The sequence below is a fragment of the Halyomorpha halys genome, unplaced genomic scaffold, assembly GCF_000696795.3.
Source record: "Halyomorpha halys isolate HHAL.00 unplaced genomic scaffold, Hhal_1.1 Scaffold1391.1, whole genome shotgun sequence".
Classification (NCBI taxonomy): Eukaryota; Metazoa; Arthropoda; class Insecta; order Hemiptera; family Pentatomidae; genus Halyomorpha; species Halyomorpha halys.
The window spans coordinates 219,342-233,405 of record NW_027115008.1 but is presented as its reverse complement, the minus strand read 5'-3'; the positions used below and the strand labels follow the sequence as shown (position 1 = coordinate 233,405).

Genomic DNA, 14,064 nt, shown 5'->3' with positions numbered 1-14,064 from the left:
TGCCTTTATCACAACCGAAACACAGTGATTGAGATTGCTCATACTTTTAACATTTTAGAAAATAACTTCCAAAAAATGGGATTAAAAACAAAGAAGAGATATATTCAAGATATGATGTTGTTTGAAATATTTCCTCCTATTGTTTGCTGTTTTGTTTTCTATATACAGGGTAATATAATAGGCAGTTTACTTACTGGATTAAGTTACACAGCAATGATTTTTGGGATAGCTTTATGCTGCTGCCAGTTCAATATTTTAGTCTATGAGGTGAGCGAATTTCTGCAATTAAGTTCTAAATTTTTGAAAAGTATAAAGCCTCCAGTTCCCTTCGAAAAGTTGATTATTACAGAAAAACTTGTCGATGTTGTAAACCAGTTGGTTTCGACTTCATGTAAGATCAACGCTATTTACTCTCTGCCATTGCTGACAACTGTTTTAGCCAGTTATATTTCTATCATATGTCATCTTTTTTTTATCTACGAAAATGGCAATAATGGAGAACTGAGACTTCATAATGTACCTGCAGATTGCTTAATGCTGCTTTATCGAAGCTTGGTGGTGTGGCGTTTATCTCATTCTGCTGCAGTAGCTCATCGTAAGGTTCGTACAATCGATTAAACAGTCTATCTTATAATTTATTTAAACTACTGCAAACATATTGTACTCATAAATGATTCTTGAAAAAAATCTTTCATAATATTTTGGATTCAACTCAAGACATTCCACTGAAAACAAATACCGGTGACTTGCATGTATGTACATACGTATATATTTTAGGTACATTTCAGGATGTTTTATAAGCTGACCGGTTTATGCCTAAGGGGTTTGAATATCAGTCTAAACATTTATATTTCACTTTTCCTATCTTTTCCTTAGTCCCTGCCTTTAAAATAGTATCTGCAAAATTTTCCATTTGCTACTCCAATCTAACAAAGGCTCTATCCACCTGGCACGGTACGGTGTCTTTTCCTTTACATCATCTGTAGCACAGGCGTCCTCTGCATTGAAAACATTTACTTGTACATTATTGGTAGATTTACGTTGATAACAACAAAAATATCTGGAGTTATTATTTCAGCTTGAACTTGTATCCAATTTTAACACCTTGTCTTATCTTACTTTACTGCTTGTCAAAAGTAAATATATTTATGAAAAGCTAAGATAAGTTTGAAAGATGGGATATAAAAACGATTCATTTAATTTCTTTATTTTAGGAGCTATTTTATCCTCAGATTGTAACGTACATCGATCAATACAATTTAGGAATAATGATAATATTAATAAACGCTTAGCAAACCTGATACCACAAATTGTTGTCTACAAACATCTATCCAAATCCAGATCAGTCTTTACGCAATCCTGCAACCTACGTTTCGGTCTACTCCTCGGAAGTTTATCTGTTGGTTAAGTGTATATCAATATTTAGGGTTCCGTTTGTTACTAAGTCCCACAACGTCAAACGGTCATCTTATTACCTTAATAACCCTCATCATATTTACCGGCTGCAGTTCGTAGCCGAGCGAGTTGTATCAACCTCGTGACTGCAACGGCGCCAGTTCAATTCCGGTATGGAGTTCGACTTTCATTTTAGTATTGGTCCCACCAAATGAAAAACTTGATCCCTCACTATTGTTGGAATATATTGGATACTCCGTATGTCAGAAATTAACAGTAAGGGGTTCTTAAAAAAAAAAAAAATAAATCGGCCTCATGATGCATTTTAAATTCATCGGTTCACACCTTTTACATTCCAAATATTTTATTTACAAAAACCTCAAGGCGCTGTTCCATCCTTAGTGTAAGAGAACACGTCTTGCATCGTTAGAGGAGAGCAGGAGGGATAATAATATTGTGAATTCTAACTTTTAAGTTTCTGGACAGAAGGCGCGACAAAGTAATATCAAATTTTCTAAATAAGTTTATAATTAAAACAGCCATTTTCCGCCTTTATTTACTCATCAATTTAGTTTTTTCTAGTTACCTTCGAATCTATATGCATAAACCACTCTACATTTTCAAATGTATTTCCTTGTATATCTATGCCACTCAAATTGGTCCCGTTCCTATTCCTAACTTTGTATTCTGTTTTATCCGTATTTCTTTCGAGACCTAGTTCCTTACTAGAATTAGTCAACGGAATTGTTTATATTTTTATTGTTTCCTCGTCTTCACTCTCTACCAGATCATTAGCATATCCAAGCACCTGTATTTTACCACATTGTGGTGGTTTTTACACAAAACAATTCACAATAACACTTATTAACTTATAATTTTTATCAAGGACAGAACGAAATGAACGACGTACACTGTGTACCTTGAAGACGTGATCAACATTACACACGTTTTGTTTTTGTCGGACTTTACCAACCAAACAATAAAAGATACATTTATAATATAATTAACAAATTAAATTTATTATTATAACAACATTTATTGTTATCAATTAAATTTATTATTAAATTATTACTATTTACTTTTAATTTTAAAATACCACATTTTAAGGAACACTAAAAATATAAAATGATAATCTGGTGTGTTTCAGTCCAAGAAATTCAACGTTCTCCTCTACAAACTAATGATTGAAGACAAAACCAATGAATTCTTACGTAATGTGAGTATTGAACATTCCTAATTAAAACTATAGTTCGTGATAGGCAGCAAAAAAAAAAATTATTTTCCAAAAGAATATTTATTGCGGTAAAACAGTAATCTATAAATTAACCTATGTTAAGTAGAAATTTAACAATAATTTTTGTGTCTTATTCCCATAATTTCTTCAGTTTCGCCGTTCGAAATAGTCTCAATAAAATTTCCTTACCTCTCTCCCTTCCGTTATTTTTTCAGTATAACAATGATTTATTTTATTATTTATTTATATCCCAACATTTTTAAGTCTGCTGAAATTATCGAACAAAACAAAAAACTCTAAATTCACAGAGTGATTCGGAAACAGGATGACTATTTTATAGGAGGTAAATGATATAATTTCCTAACTTCTTTTAAGTTACAATAGATGATAATTGATTAAAAATGTTGTTAATTAGTCTATTTTTTTAATATTCTTGCTTTTCTACAACTAATTAATACTAACATTTTCATTATAAATAATCTATAAAATTAGCTCATTTAGTTTAGATCATAAAAATAAAGGTCTCAGAAAATCTGAATTCCAATGAATGGTACATGGTAAGTTTATGTAATACCATAAACCTGGCTTGATCAAGCCACCATTTTCTAAAGCAATATTATTAATTTTAAAAAAAACTTATATATTTCAGTGAGTTTTTAAGGCTTTATTCAAATCAAATAAACTATTATAAACTGTTACGATGAACAGAATAGAGACATTGGAAAATGAATAATTTAATGCGAATATTATGAAAAATATTAAAAAAATTGATTGATATTAATAATGTGGAGAAAACATTGTTAGTTTGTTTATAAAAAAAAAGTATATATTTTGTATGTAATAAGTAATAGTTTACTTTATAAGTCTAAATCAAAAATTATTTAAGATTTCTTAATAATTCTTTTGAAATATAAGATTATTAAATGTTTTAATTATTACATTAATACATTATGTTGATGAATAACATTTACTTAATTATTCGTAGTGAAATGTATATTTTTAATTTTTGGTTTGTAATTTTTTTAAAATTCGGATATTAGAATGATTTTTGAATTAGACCGGAACAATGCAGGCCAGATAAAACTAATTCTAATTGCCATATACTTTTAATTACCGGTATATAACAGCAATAAGAACTTCTAAAATTTGTTATATTACGTATAACATACGTGGATTAAATTTGTAACGACTTAAAAATTATTTTTAAACATAGAGAGATAAATAAAAAATAAAAAATAACTTTTATCGTTTTATATTTTTGACCCGATTAACACAGGAAGAAGAGATCCCGTCAGTTCTTTCTGAGAACTCACATGGGGAGGACGAGTTTTAATCAAACCAGAGAAATTATTTCAATACAAATATTAGTATGATTCTTAAAAATTACAAAATTCACTAAATGTCAAATACGATATCATAGACAATATATATAAATAGTGTACTACTATTTTAATTATGATCATAATCAAATAAATGTAATAATGTTTAAACAAAAATATGTATAGCCAATTCAGGAGCAGTTATGAGGCTGCGAATAATTATGATGAAGTGTTCTTAACCTGCAATCAACTTCAATCAAGATACCAACAACCAAATATTTTATTATAATAATAATGAAGGCCTAACAAACCCCAAGGTTCGATGCCGATACCACCAAACGCTCTCTGCATACATCCTTCCATTGATTCCCCTCCAAACCCAATTCCACTAAATCAGTTTTAACGCAATCCTCTCATTTACGCTTTGGTCTACCCCTCATACGTTTACCCGTTAATTCAATTTAGTGCTAATCCTTGAGAGTTTGAACCTCTGGTCTGTTCCTACTCAGTTACAAGCCCTAGAAGAAACATCATGACAAGTCTCCTATTGGAAGTAGCCCTGATGTAGGCTGGATATTCTGGCCGAAACGTTGGTACTATTAACTAAGTTTTTTAAAAACTTATTTGTGTTATTTTCTGACCGCACCCCGACCATGTTTTCCTTATATATATTATCCACGGCCAACTATCTTATCATCATTATAATTCCATATCCAAAAATATAAAAAATATATTCCATATAAAAAAAAAAATATTACGACATATTTTCTGATATCGAACAGGTTTTATTATTTAAATAAAATAAATTCCCAATAACCTTTGTTTATAAGTTCAAATGTCCAACGTTTTGGCAAATTTGGTCATCATCAAGTCATTTGGTCATCTTAAACTATAATTTCTTATAGGAGGAGAAGATCTATAGGGGTGCGGTCAAGAAATAACACAAATAAGTTAAAGTACTTTATTTAATAGTCCCAGAGTTTCAGACAGAATTTGCAGCCTTGATTAGAGCTACTTATAGGAAGTCGGAACCTTTAATTATGTTGGGGACCCTTTAGTTATTTAAAACTTTTTTAAAAACTTATTTGTATTATTTTCTGACCCCACCCCGTCCATGTTTTCCTTATATATATTATCCACGGGCAACTATCTTATCATCATTATAATTCCATATCTTCACATCAACTTTTAAATATTTGCAGGCTATTCTGCCAAGGCCTAACACATAGTTATAATTAGCATATTTCGTCAACTTTGCATTTAAATTTAAAAACATTTAGTTGCAAATTATCTTAACACTTTTATCATTAACTTAGCAACAACTATAGAAAATTTTTAAAAGCTGAAGTGGGAATGTGAAATTATAATTTAAGATTGCCCCTGATTAGTTATAAATAAAGTATTGGAACTTTATGGCTATAATTTATTTTAATTGAATAAATAAATAACGTTTGTTCAATTATTTACTAGGATAAGTTGAAACTGCATATTGGAATGAAGAGAGAGGTGGTATTCACTGCATGTGGATTCTTTAACTTGGACTACACTTTGGTACATTCGGTGGGTATTTGTTTTTATTTTATTAAAAGTGATATTATGAGTGAGTGATATTGTTTTCTTCTATTTTTTAGTTTCTATATTAAAGAAAACTTTCCCAAGGTGAAAATGTCATAAATTTTAAAGTTATTACTTATTTCATTAGTTTGGTCGGTTTGGGACTGTACTAGTTGTGATTTGAATGAATTTTGATGGGAATGACTTTTTTAAATTCTTCTTTAGACCAATTTCTGATCACCAAGATATTATATAGTGGAGATAGTTTCTGACAAGAATGTTCTTCTTCCAGGTGATTGCATCAGCTACAACGTACTTGGTCATCTCAATCCAGTTCGGTGAACTCTTGAACTAGGGCCAGAAATCTTCAATGAAAGAAAGCTTTCAAGTTACAAATAAAACCTTCAACGATTGGCAACCTTATAATTTCACCAATTCCTTTGTACATCACCACTTGTGCACTAATACTTTTTTTTAGTAAAATAGAAGATTGGAAATGTCACTTTTTTTCTTAATGTTACACAATATATATTTATTAAAATCGGAGGCCCATTTTTTTAATTGACCCAGACATAAAAATTGTACTATAGTAGTGGGAAATGGGTGAGCTGGTGCACAGATTTAAGCAACGATTCAGAAGGCACTATTTGATTACTTAACCTGTGGGATCGAGCTCAAATTTTATTTGTTAATTTTTGGTCTACGTAACTACTAGTGGCGTTTCTTTTTTCTTTTTTTTTTTTTTACATCCTATTCTAACCCTGGTGGGGAATAATGATTTCATTCCATGGGCCCGTCACTGAAATAAAATACCATAAGTATAAATGAACAAAAGGTTTGAGCTTTCAAACAAGAACTAACAAACAAACATGGTTTGTTTACCACGAACCATTGTGATTCAAATACACCAGATTAAGATTACTAGTACTGCCGATTCTCTCGACCAAAAAAACACACATAACTTCGCCCGCTCTTGGAGAGTCGTTATAACTGTGACTGTGTGATTGTTACAGTCGTGGTTGTAATGACGCACTAGCTCTGGCATGATAGTTGAAAGTACAAGTAAGCAATTGTCACGTTTACTATCACATATACAAGCCATAACAGTGAACTATCGTACAGTTTCCGTTATTGTGAGAAAAATGTTAGCCACTACAATACTCTAACTATTTAATAGATACAGTCATAAGAGAATTCAATTTCTCGAATGTTGAAGTTTCACGGCCTTGACAGTAGTGTTGTACTGGGTGTGGCATGATCATTACTATTACAAGTGATGTCAGTGGACTAACAGTCCCATTAACTACTCATATTAATACGCCTCGACAGTGAACAGTCGCAGCATACCAACCTTACCAAATTTAACGATGATGGCGGGAAAATATACCATATTTTAAAATATTTATGCCCGAAAAATTTTCAAATTCTTCAAAAAAGTTCAAATTTTCAGTACAATCTCGAGCTACCAGATCCTGTTTTGCTGACATCCACCTCACCAAACTACTGCGTTTGATAAATCATTTATTTTCCGTGCCTGCTTTTTATGGAACTCCATCCCCTCTAACATATGTCATGTACTAGCCCTTCCCTGGTTTAAAACCCATCTATTTAACCACCTTTTGCATCACCAATCTAATCCAATATTATAATAGTAACGATAATTTTTATTTTGATTTGTATGCACTTAGTCAGCTAGTTTTTAATTTTTTTTCTCTGTATCTAAAACTTTCTCTGTAACTAAAATTACATTTATACAATTTTAATTAACTGTGGGCACATTGTTTTTGGCCAATATGTTATTGTAATATTACAATTATCTTAAAATTGTTCTAAAGAGATCTAGTCCCAGAGTAATAAACTATTTTTCATTCATCATTCATTAAAACCTTTAAATTGTATCAACCAGGGTCCCTAAAACAAATTCCCCAAATGCTCCTAAATAATATCCATCACATGCTTTAAAAAAACTCTATCTCGAGTCTCAATTTCAAAATCTAAGGAAAAAAAAAAGGAAGTTGAAGGATTAGTCCAACAAAGCAGACTACATATGACGGAAAGCCATTTTACCCGAAATCCTTGATTCCTGCAAGTTTCCGCAAGCTTAGGTAGTTACCTCAATAACAGGAGTGTCAGGATCAGGGGTAACTACTACGAGGTCGAGAGAAAAATCGAAAGAGGATGTCCGCAGGGTTCAGTCCTAGGACCAGATCTGTGGAAGCTGGTATTTGATGAGTTGCTGGGGGAACTGGATGACAAGGGGTTCCTTGTCACGGCCTACGTCGACGACCTGGCAGTCATCGTGGCCAAGAACAGTAGATCCAGACTAAAGACAGAAGCGGAGAGGTGTGCCAGTCTCGTAGGAGAGTGGTGCGTGAGGAGGAAGTTGAGTATGGCAGCAGCTAAGACTCAGGCCATACTCATAAGAGGCTCCATGGACAGGGCTTGTCCTATCACCCTATATATCCAAGAAGAGAGCGTGAGACCGGGTGAGTAGGTGACATACTTGGTGTGAGGATAAGAAGAAGATTCGATGTCACTTCTCATCTGGTGTATCAAAAGGACAGGGTGACCCTGTCACTCAATGGATTAAGTAGGATAGGGGGTCCATTTTGGGGCCTCATCTTGGGAATTCTAAGGTATGCATCCCCTGCGTGGGGCCGAAACCTCACGCAGACACAGAAGAGAAGACTGGCCACCATACAGAGACTGGCTCTACTGAGGGTCACGAAGACATACAGAACGGTGTCACATGAGGTGGTGCAGGTGCTGGCCGGAGCGATGCCCCTGGACCTCATCCTCAGGGAGAATGTCCTTAAATATGAAGTTAAGAGGCAGGGACTAGAAGTGCTGCCGGAGGAGCTCCGAGAGAGGATCGGTGAGACTCCAAACTTATGGAAGAAAATACTGCGAGAGGACTCAATACTGGAATGGAATGGACGGTGGGTAGCAAGCCAGAAGGGCACTACTTTAAGAAAATTCTTCCTTACCGTCCTTTCTAGATTGAAGGCTAAATGGGTCTCACAGATCCTAACAGGACACGTAGGGTTTCGGAGAAAGCTGCAGAGCTTTGGAAAGAACATCGACCCCCGGTGTCCAACGTGCGGAGTTCTTGAAACAGCAGAACACGTAATAATAGATTGCTCTGCCATGGAAGGACACCGAGCCAGGCTGGCGTGAAAGACCGGGATTTACGCCCTCGCCGAGTCGGTCTTTCCCTGGTTGATGGAAGAAGAGTATCATCCCTTCTTCAGGGAGTTCATTTAAGGGTGAAGGAGGTGGTGGGTTCCACTCATTTCACGATGGGAAGGGGTTGACCGCCCAACATCGGCGAGCCACCAGAAGATGATGAAGCTGACCCAAACTGAGACCAGAAGGACTGGACCAGCCTGGTAACTGCAGGAGGCACCCAGAAGAATGCAGTGGACAAGGTGCTAAACCTAGTGCTGGGCTGCACCACAGAAAAATAAAATAAAATAACTTACTAATTGAATAATTAATAAAAGGATAATTTTTTTTTTTTAAATTGGTGATCCTTGGGAGCAGTGGCATGCGCAAACCCCAGCGCACTACCCCACTGCTTCCGCACCCCGTATGCCAGAAATGGCAAGGGAGGAGGGTAATAAAAAAAAAAAAAAAAGGTGAAAAATACCTAAACATCGGATAAAAATAGCCCACATCGGCAGCACTGGTTAATATAAAAAGAGAGTAGAACCAAAAAGGTTGTATTTTTGCTTCAATATTATTAATAATAATATCCAACTAATAATGTAAACCATGAATCTCTTTTATGGAACTAATATTCCTGTGTTTTTTTTCAGTAATTATTTTATGGGTTGATGTGCTATTATTTGACGCAACATATAATATAAAACTGCAGTGTAAAATTACTACAACATCGTTCTAAAAGTTTCAATTGTCAATTTCATGTTCATCATTTCGCATATCGATTAGCAACGTATATCCTCTTGCATTTCCTTTCTAAGATATATCAATAATAATAAACTAAATCATCTACACCTGGCAAATTCTCGCATTATCAACAATTAAGTTTCTCCACTTTTGGGGATTTTCCCGTTAAGAATTGAAGATGAACTGAAGATAGACAAGCTTCTATTTTTCTATTCTGTAGTAGTAACTCGTTTAATGTCAGTAGGATATTCTGTAGTGTGCTGTCTCACTTTTGTCAAGTGTAAAACAATTTACATGGAGTTATGCTTTAATAATTTTGCCTCTATATGTTTTTATGCGTTGCATTCACTGATGTTCCTGTCTCAAATATCATATCTTTTTCTTTATCGAATGAATTTATTAATTTGACACAATTTATGGACACCTTAGTAAATAAATTTAAAAAAATTATGTTATTAATAAAAGAGAGATCTATTCTGAAGATAGTATCTTTTGAAATATTTCCTTTTGAAGTATGTAGTATTTCTTTTCAATTTGGAAGTTTGTCAATAGAAATCTTCTTATTACAGATGTTATACATTGTGTTCCTTTTTTTGGAATGGTTTTGAGTTGCGTGCAATTCATTTTTTTCAACGATGCTATCTATGAGTGAAATTTTCGAATCAAGTTCTGAGTTTTTATTATCGATAAAGCATTCAATATCTTTTAACAAATTGATAACTGTTGAAAAACCTATCGACGCAGTAAGTCAATTGGTTACGTTCTCGAGTAAAATCGACACCATTTATTCATAACGATTGCTTATTGCTACCGTAACCAGTTATAAAGCTATCATCAATCATCTTTATTTTATTTATCGAAATATCTCCTCTAATATAGAATGGAAACATTTTCGTATAATTGGGGACTACAAGATGCTGTTGTATCGATTCTATATGTTGTAGCGCTTGTCTCATTCTGCAGCTGTGGCTAGCTACAAGGTTTGTGTTGAATATAATCGATTTCCCAATCATTAGTTTATAGAATAATTTAATCTTTCATCCTCAAATTCCAAATGAAGGGATTTTCGGGAGAAGAATTTCGGGCTATTACTCAAATCATTATCAATAAGCCATACTAATACCAGGACCCTGTTATAATGAAAGCTAATAGTATTGGTTCATAGAAACAACATGGTAATTACCCTAATGCTTATATTTTTTCATAATAAGGAGGCCTATCAGTGATATTACAGGAGTTAAAAGTACTATAGTACAAGTTACTATTGTACAAGTCAGTGTAATTGTATTAAGTTAAATCGACACTACTTTATTATGAAACAGGGCCCAGGTGTCTAAAATATGGTCTACATAGACAATATATTTTTTCATCTAATGGAAAATTCAAAATTTAATTTTAACATTATTCAAATCATTAAAAAAATATTGTAGAAGGTAGTAATATTATATTATAATTTAGAAAGTTACTCTACGATAATAATTGGGTTACATTCTAGACACACATACACCCTGTGAAGTCGGCTGTCGTTCACAATTCGTGGATATATGTTTGACATATCCAACAAATTACCATATCTTGCATACCCGAAAATCCTCTTAACAAATAAAACAAAACTAGCTCGTGTACTTATTCTTAGCTGAAAATTATGAATTGAAAACTAAGTTCTGTAACCCACAAAATGTTGAATCTATGCAACAAAAGCCACGGTAGTCATTGACCTCTTAGTCTCAGAGTATTACTCGTTCCGTGAACATCACTGTGGTATCTTTTTCACTCTACATCTAGTTACTAGCGAATTAAAAAAAAAATCGATATAGATTCGCAATTCGCATTAGGCTAAACCTAGTGAAATATTGTGGCCACACTACTAGTACGAAGCCATAATAGGACCTAGGCCATATTGCCTATGCCCCACCTTCCTTATTAAAATTAATATTTGGGCATAAAAAAACCGCTGTATAACTGCAAGGTCCTTAGAAAATGTCTGATAACATTATTCTCATAAAGTTATGGTAATAAGTTTAATTCTCCTACTCAATAAAGTGGTAGTCCATGAAATTTTTAGTTTTCTTAATTTCTGAATGTTACGAAAAACGTAAAATAGTATTTACAGTTCAAGTTAAAAAAAAAAGGTTGGAATCGTTCTGATACATAGAAGGAGGTGGCATGATGTTGAAACAGCAGCCATCAAAGGACGACCAACTCTATTTGGCCCAAAAGACCTAAGAGCGGAACTGTTTATGGTGAAGAGCTGTCCTACCTGTTTTATTTAGGTACAAAACAGGACGATCGGAACCCCATCAACAAGGAGACTGAATGTTTTATGACTTGGGAACTATAAATAACAGATCCTAGGATATAAATACAACTGACTATCTGTTATTCTGTACTTGTTAACATTGTTAATATGATCTTCAACCGAAACATCAGCTGACGAAGGTTCAACTGGACAGAAGGAAGACCGGCAGAGATGGATGTAATCGAAGAAATAGTAAACGACAATCGACGCCAGGTCATTTGGAAGACGAGGATCACGGGTATAATGAAGATGGAACAGAATAAATATAAGGGTAGCGACATCTCCACTATTTGGTCGCAGCCGGGAGACTGAGAAGCTGAAATTTGTAATGCCTTGGGTTGAGTAGCATCTAAACCCGGGAAGACCCATCATCTGCATTTAGGCAATGCGATGATCTGGGATAAGATCCAACGATTGTGGAGATCAAAACAGATCGGGGTGGATCGGTCGTTCATTCGCTATATGTTGGTCGTGGAAACTGTTCAAGACTCGGAACGACAAAAAGAGGTGACACTGACATACCACCAAGGAAAGACAAACCACCGAGGATTGAACGAAACCCTGCAAGGATTATTGCATCAATATTTTTGGTATGGCATGAAACGCATCATTCAAGAAACTATAGGGAGCTGTGAAGTGTGCATCCGCACTAAATATGACAGGCGTCCTCCCCCAGCCAGACTAGAGGAAATACCAACCGCGAGCATATCACTTAGTGATTTGCAAGTAGACAGTTTCAGTGTGAATTCAATAGCTATGGCGTACTTGGTGAAAGACAAGTCGGCGGAGGCAGTATTGCGAGCTCTTCGCGCTTGGTTTCAATTTTATGGGGTCCCTGAGAGAATACCATTGGACGTGGGTAGAGAATTTGATAATGCACATATCAGGGAGGAAATTAAGGCATTAGAAGTAGTTTGACATCTCAACACTCCAGGGCATCCTAAGAGCAGGGGAGGGATCGATAGGCTTCATAGTACTCTCAGCGACCATCTTCATGCGTATCAATTGGAAAAGGGATTGGAACCAGATCGCTCGTTTCAAGATGGAACGAGTGATCGCTGTGAACAACCATTCTATACATATGGTCACGGGGTTTGCGTCCTTTGAAATTCTTTTTGGCCTGCATGGACGTCGTAGAGACTAGAAATACGATGAGTGGAGAAGAAGAAGTAATCAATAACAGTTTATCACTCAGGAAATTGTGGAAAAAGGTCAAAGATGGCATTGAGAAGGAAAAAAAAAAACGAGTGGAGAAACAAAATGTGAGCGTGCGTTACCTAATGGGAAACATCAAAATCGGGACCATAGTCTACGGGAGATTGTGCACCAATATAGGAAAGGAACTGCAGAGATATGAGGATCCCTTCAGGGTGGTTCTGATAAGGGAACATAATGCTGTCACTATTGAGAGCTTGCGTGGACCTAAAAGAAGGAGGACAGTACATATTGAACAGCTGAAAATCCCGAACTTATAGATGTTGGAGTGCCCTTATTACCGATGAAGTAGAATATTGTACAAAATGTATTATTTTTGCTTTGTTTAGTTGTTGTTTTTATTATTACTATTGATTCGTGAAAATCTGTTTTAAGTACTTGGTGCAAGCTAGAAGAATCTATTTTTGTACTAATACATTTTTCTGTCTAATACTTTTTTAATCATGTATATTTTGATATACATACTTTATTTCTTTTTTGTTTGTAAAGCGGAGGGATAAGTTTTAGTTTTAAATAGTTTTCTTTATTTCTTTACTGCCGATGCCACCGCTCTCTACATATATCCTTTCAGTCCATCCAAGACTTTGTGTACTTCACTGACAGCACTCCCAAACATCTCCTCATATGCAATCCACGGTCAAGAATCATCATCTTGACAAAGGAAATGAATCAATAAAAAGGGTAATTTCATAAAAAATTGAAATATGAATGTATTTCATAAAAATCTAGTGAAATGTGCGCATGACGAATTTCATTTACCACCATACTTTGAAATGAAGTTAATCCTAGCTCGTTCCAGAATATTATATACAGAAGATATTTCTGAATTCACGTTGGCAATACTTTCCAGTACTAATTTTTCAAATGAGCCTTTATCGATTATTGATTAACTAACTTCTATTTCAACAGTTTTCAGAATATTAATGATATTTCATGTTGCAAAATTTTAACATTTTTCTATTGTAAAAACAAGGCAAAAATAAAAAAATTTATAACAGTTCACTGAAATTTACAATCTGCTCTTAACCATTTATTCAACGCCAAATTGTTATGGAATTAATATTAAAAAAAAGGATACATAAGTACTATTTAATTAAAAACATAAAAAAATTATCTAGAAGGAATAACTTTAAAATTAT

The 14,064-nt window shown here is 34.2% G+C and overlaps 1 long non-coding RNA gene across 1 annotated transcript; it reads left to right on the top strand.

Annotated features, from left to right (window-relative positions):
- The first annotated feature begins 2,533 nt into the window (after positions 1-2,533).
- LOC136796933 (uncharacterized) lies at positions 2,534-5,931 on the top strand. Its single transcript, XR_010844725.1, has 3 exons — positions 2,534-2,611; positions 5,419-5,508; positions 5,795-5,931. It is a non-coding gene; the product is annotated as an uncharacterized lncRNA (long non-coding RNA).
- The last annotated feature ends 8,133 nt before the right edge of the window (positions 5,932-14,064 follow it).